Source organism: Diadema antillarum, unplaced genomic scaffold, assembly GCF_040938485.1.
Source record: "Diadema antillarum isolate AM-2024a unplaced genomic scaffold, OU_Dant_1.0 scf00000109, whole genome shotgun sequence".
In the NCBI taxonomy this organism is placed as follows: domain Eukaryota; kingdom Metazoa; phylum Echinodermata; class Echinoidea; order Diadematoida; family Diadematidae; genus Diadema; species Diadema antillarum.
Window position 1 is genome coordinate 347,414 of NW_027270998.1, and position 6,009 is coordinate 353,422.

Sequence of the window (6,009 nt, forward strand, 5' to 3'; positions counted from 1 at the left end):
AAATGACGGTATGTAACGACAAATTACTGGCAGCAACATCAGGATAATTGCATAACAATTAGATACGAGCGAGCTTCAAAATTTTGACATTTTACAGTCCCAAAACTGCCGTTTGTAGCTATATTTTTTCGCTGTAGAAATTAAGGGGGGGTGCAACGGGCGAAACTGCTGGAAATTACTGGCAGTAACATCAGGAAAATGGCATAACGATTAAATGCGAGCGAGCGAAGCGAGCGAGCTTGAAAATTTTGACATTTTACAGTCCCCAAACTGCCGTTTGTAGCTATATTTTTTTCGCTTTGGAAATTAAGGGGGGCGCACCGGGTGCAATTGCTGGCAATTACTGGTAGCAAAATCAGGAGAATGGCATAAAGATTAAATGCGAGCGAGTTAAGCAAGCGAGCTTTAAAATTTTGACATTTACAGTCCTAAACTGCTGTTTGTAGCTATATCTTTTCGCTTTGGAAATTAAGGGGGGAGGGGCGCACTGGGCGCAACTGCTGACAATTACTGGCAGTAACATCAGGAGAATGGCATAACGATTTAATGCGAGCGAGCGGAGCGAGCGAGCTTGAAAATTTCTACATTTTACAGTCCAAAAACTGCCGTTTGTAGCTATATTTTTTCGCTTTGGAAATTAAGGGGAGAGGGGCGCCCGGCGCCCCCCCCCCCCCCGATCCACCACTGGTAGTCAAGGGTGTCGGTTTATGATTGGGGGAGGTATGACCAGCGAGGGGGCGTCGAAGTGATCAAGCGGGGGAAGGATGTCCAAAATCTGCACTTTAGAGCATCCCCTGTGTTTGTGCATGTGTGTGTGTTTTATACATGGAAGAGTTAGGAAATAGACCAGGTCAAGTCCTTAAATATTATTGGCAATGCAAGGCATTTTGATATAGACTAGTATGTAAAGCAACACTACAAAATCAATGATCTAGCTTTGATAATTTTGTATAACGAAGCGTAAGGTACAAAGGTGTACATTCTGCATCACATTGCGCAACATTGCAGCGACTCTTTTTGCCGTTTGGATGTTCTGAGTACTACACTGCTTAAATCCTGCTTATATTCAGAATGCCAACCAGGAATCACGCTGAATCACAATCTTTTGTCGGCTCCGGGCTTTTTGAACAATGTTTAACATTATATGTCTCTTTAATTATGATTATCAGAAATCTTAGAAAAATATCTTATTTCTTTATCACACTTTCGTGTCGATTTCAAAAGCAGTTTACTAACCTTTATATTACCATATATTTTGGTAAGGTTTTTTTTTTTTTTTTTTTTTACCAGCGGATTTTCTTTCTTTTTTTTTTGGGGGGGGGGGGGCGTGCCCCCCCCCCCCCCGTAGTTACGCCACTGCACCTACACTCAAAACACAGTCCAGAGCACGCAGAACTGTAATTACGTTACCCAAAGAGACTGTAAAAATTTCTGGTGGGTCCTACCGCGCAGCTCTAATTCTCGTCAGTGATGATGTCTGTTAAAATAAAAGCAATTCATTTCAATTCAGCACATTTCAATTCATTAGGAATAATACATACGATGTACACAGTAAAAAAAAAGGTAAGTGCTTAGCAGTATGTTTATGCAAGCAACTAGTGCTTCATTTTATTTCATTCATTTCATTTCATCTTATATCATTTCCAACAGTGCAAAACATTTTCATACGCAACTTAAAATAACATAATATCTATACAATGTAGTAACAAAAAAAAAACATACGTGAAATTAACAATAGTCCTGCTACGCGTCACAAAAGCAGATGAAATTGAATTAAAATCAAAGTTGCAGGAAATGGAGGAGACATGCTGAGAAAAAAAAAAAACTAAGCTTGTAATTTGCAGTCTCCTCATTGACAAAATAACTAAATAATAATTATCAAGGAAGCACGTTGTTAGATATGCATGATAAACTAGAAATGTCGCTACGGCGACTGGTGTATGCCTCCGCCATAATGCATGGTTCTCCTAATAGGTCTATAGTACAATGTCTTGACAATGTGTGATGACAGTTTCACACAATTGGCAAAATATTAAAATGACAGGTTTGCCACACTTAATGTGCTGAATGTTCACTTTCCTAGAACTAGGTTCAATTGGAGGAATGATTAAAACATCAAAGTGCAGGTATTTGGGGGAACTGATGATTTTTACTTGACTTTTGACCCTTTTATAAGTTTATGCATTGAGTAATTTTCAAGGTATTGAGAAAAAGTATAATTTCAATATCAAATGGTAAAATAGTATTATCTAAACCTGGCCTTTGACCTTTGACCTCACAGTTCCAAAGAGAATCACTGTTAGGTAGAACATGCATAAATATGTAAGTTTCATGATAATACCTTGAGTTACTTTTGAGATATGGAGGAAGAAGTGCAATTTAGCACTTTCACTTGACCTTTGACCTTTTGACCTTTGACCTTTTGGCAAGAAACTTCCCACAGAATATATATTGGGTTATACATGCATTACATCAAGTTACAAAAAAATCCTTCAGGCACTGCATAAATATAAGGAAAGTAGTGATATTTTGAGGAGTTGACCTTGACCATTGACCCCCTGACCTTTCACCCATGACCCCCAACTTCCCTAGATAATCACTGCCCATCGGTACATGCATATATACTAAATTCCATGAAGATACATTGAACAATATTGCGAGATATGGAGAAAAACATGAAATTTCAACCTTTTTTTCACAAAATAACCTGTGACCTTTGACCCCGTGACCCTAAAATCCAAACAAAGTATCACCCCCCCCCCCCCCCCCCAGGATATACCCTCATACCAAGTTTAATGCAAAACCACCTCACGGTTCTTGAGATATCGACAAAAACAAAACGGGACGGACATTTACGGACGTACGGACGGACGGACGACCCGAAAACATAATGCCTCCGGCCACTTCGTTGGCGGAGGCATAAAAAGTGCACAACACATACGGACCTATACAAACAAACAAACAGACGGACAAACAAACACAAGGAAGCTCTCCTGATGAGAAAAAACAAACGCATTGGAGGAAAAAGATTAAATCATCTTGAAAGGAAAAACAGAAAGAGATATATGAGGACAGGAAAAAGGCGAGAAGGGAGAAGAGATGAAGGTCCTATCACCAGCACACTCGAGGCACAAGATGCGAGAGATCACCAAGCTAACATTAGAAAAGAAATATATAAAAGAAAAAATGAGTATGACGAATAAGAAAGAGAACTTAAAGTTAAGGCTAACTAAAAGTAACTCATTACTTCATATAGGAATTTATGAACAACTTCTTCAATTTGAATGTGACGGTGTTTAAACTTAGAACTTGTCTCATACTATTATCGAGGGAATTCCAAAATTTGGGGCCAGTAAAAGAAAATATAGATTTAGCAAACATTATAGTCCTAGTTAATGGCAACATGGACTCAAACACAGATGGGAGAGAATAATTGGTAAGCTTTGTACATGAATTGCCCTATAGATGTAGAATTACAAATCCTTTACCTTTAAGATTTTGTTTTCATGAAATAACACATCAGTGTGACTTCTCCGCGATTGCTTACCTATTAGGGTGAAAAAAAATAAATGAATAAATAAAACACACACACACCTACACACACACAAGATTTTTGCAAAATGTCTGACAGCAAGAGGCCTTTAGTATCGAAAAAAAGTGATTCATATTATGATCATATCAACGCCTATGCAATAATGTTGATAATTATGATTTATACATTATGTGATATAATGATTATATCATGATACATATAGCGCATGATAATCATATCAACCTATTCTCATGGATTCAGTCATCCAGATACATAATAACACTAAAACATAATTTCTTAAGAGCGTAATGAACTGTCTTGCAGTATTTCTAAGCAAGTACCAACAAAATTTCACCAACATTCTACATTCAATCCATGTAAATAAAGAGGTTTGTGCCTTATTTGAGTTCCAGAACCAGCACTCAGGGGCAGATTAATTGAGAAAATGCTTGTAGGAACGTATATAATATGTGTAGAATTGAAGAAAAAGAGTAGGACCTATCTTTATCAGAGCTGCTACCCCCCCCCCTCCCCCCCCCCCCCCCACACACACACACAGTAACACACCTCTGATGAAACGAGTAGTCTGGGTGCCAAAGGCTGTCTTGTTTTACCGTCCATCCGATTATTTTTTTAATGTTTTTATATCCTATGTGCTGAATCCGAATCTGGATGATGCAACTCTATAATTGCATCCTTGAGAGTTTGAAGATACTCAAAATGGCCACCAAAACGGCCGCAAAAATCTGACATTCCTAATCATTTCCTTACAAATATTGTAAAATTGGACATTGGGCCTACTGGAAAATGACGTTTTATACCGTATTTCGAGGGTGCGGAATCCGAATCTGGATGATGCAACTTTTGCTTTCTTGAGGATTCTAAGATATTCAATACGACCGCCAAAAATTGGAATTCCCATCCCGATATTTCCTTTGCAACAGTGAAAAAAAAAAATGGTATTAACCTATTTTTGGCGGTGCTGAATCCGAATTGGAAGAAGCAGCTCTTTCATCCGTGAGGTTTTTGAGATATCAAAAATGGCAGCCAAAATTTGAATTTTGAAATAGGTATTTCCTTATGAAATGTGAATGAATTGGAAATAAATTGATGGCTTACATCCTATTTCGAGAGTGTTGAATCCGAATCTGGTTGACGCAAGTCTTGAATCCTGGGGGCCCGTTGCATAAAAGTTACAATTATGGTAACTTTGCCATCCAGTGGTAGCTACTATGGTAACAATGCTCAACAGCCAATCAAAATCAAGAATTCCATGGAAGTTACCACTGGATGGCAAAATTACCCTAATTGTAACTTTTTTTGCAACGGGCCCCTGGGTTTTTGAGAGATTGAAAATGGCCGCCAATATAGATATCAAAAATTTTGAATATCTCAAAAAACTCAAGTATTCAAAGGTTGCATCAACCAGATTCGGATTTAGTATCCTCGAAACAGGGTACAACCGTAATTTTTGTCTTGATTAATTCACCATAAGGAAATTCTTATTGGAGTGTCAGTCATTAGGCGGGCATCCTGCCCCAAAAAAGTGTTATATGAGAGTTAACCAGATACGGATTCAACACCTTCAAAATAGGGTAAGTTTATCAATGTTATTCTGAATTTTGCACAGTAATAGAGAAATATACCTAATATCAAAGCTTCATTTTTGGCATCCATTTTGGGTATCTTACAAACCCTCAGGGATACAAAAGATACCATATCCGAATTTAGATTCAGCACCGTCAAAATTTTATGTTAAAACCATCAAAAAACTCATCATCTGAAAAGAAATATATCTAAGTTTTTGACGGCCATCTTGAATATCTTAGAATCCATCCAGATTCGGATTCACACAGCACCCGCGAAATATACGGTAAAACGCAATTGTTCTCTCTAAAAAAAAATCGAGTGAAAATTTTCACTCTAAAAAAAGTGAATACAAAAAAGAGTGAATTTCGAGTGAAATTGGAGTGAATTTTGAGTGAAAATGCTCATTTTCACTCATTTTGGAGTGACGTCAGGGATCACTCCAAAATCTTCGAGTGATCCCTGAGGTCACTCCAAAATGAGTGAAAATGAAGAGATAGCTCAGATATCTATACTTTCGCTCATTATTTTGGAATGGGATTGATTTTTGTGTTATACATTCATCATTATAAATGTGTCCATTTCATTCCATTTCATATCATATAGGTACCTATACATAATATGTGAATCGATATTGCGTGTCAAAATTGCATTAAAAAAAAAGGAAATTCAATTTGCTCAGAAAGACGGTCACTCCGATCATCAAAGGCACAGATCCACCTGTGGAATTCTTCTGTACATCCGTAGAAAACCGACAGCGGTTTGAATATAGGCCTATTATAGACGAATTGGAACTCCATCTCTTATCCTTGATATAAACTAAAATGAGCTTAAATGAAAATTGAAATATATATATATATATATATATATATATATATATATATACACTG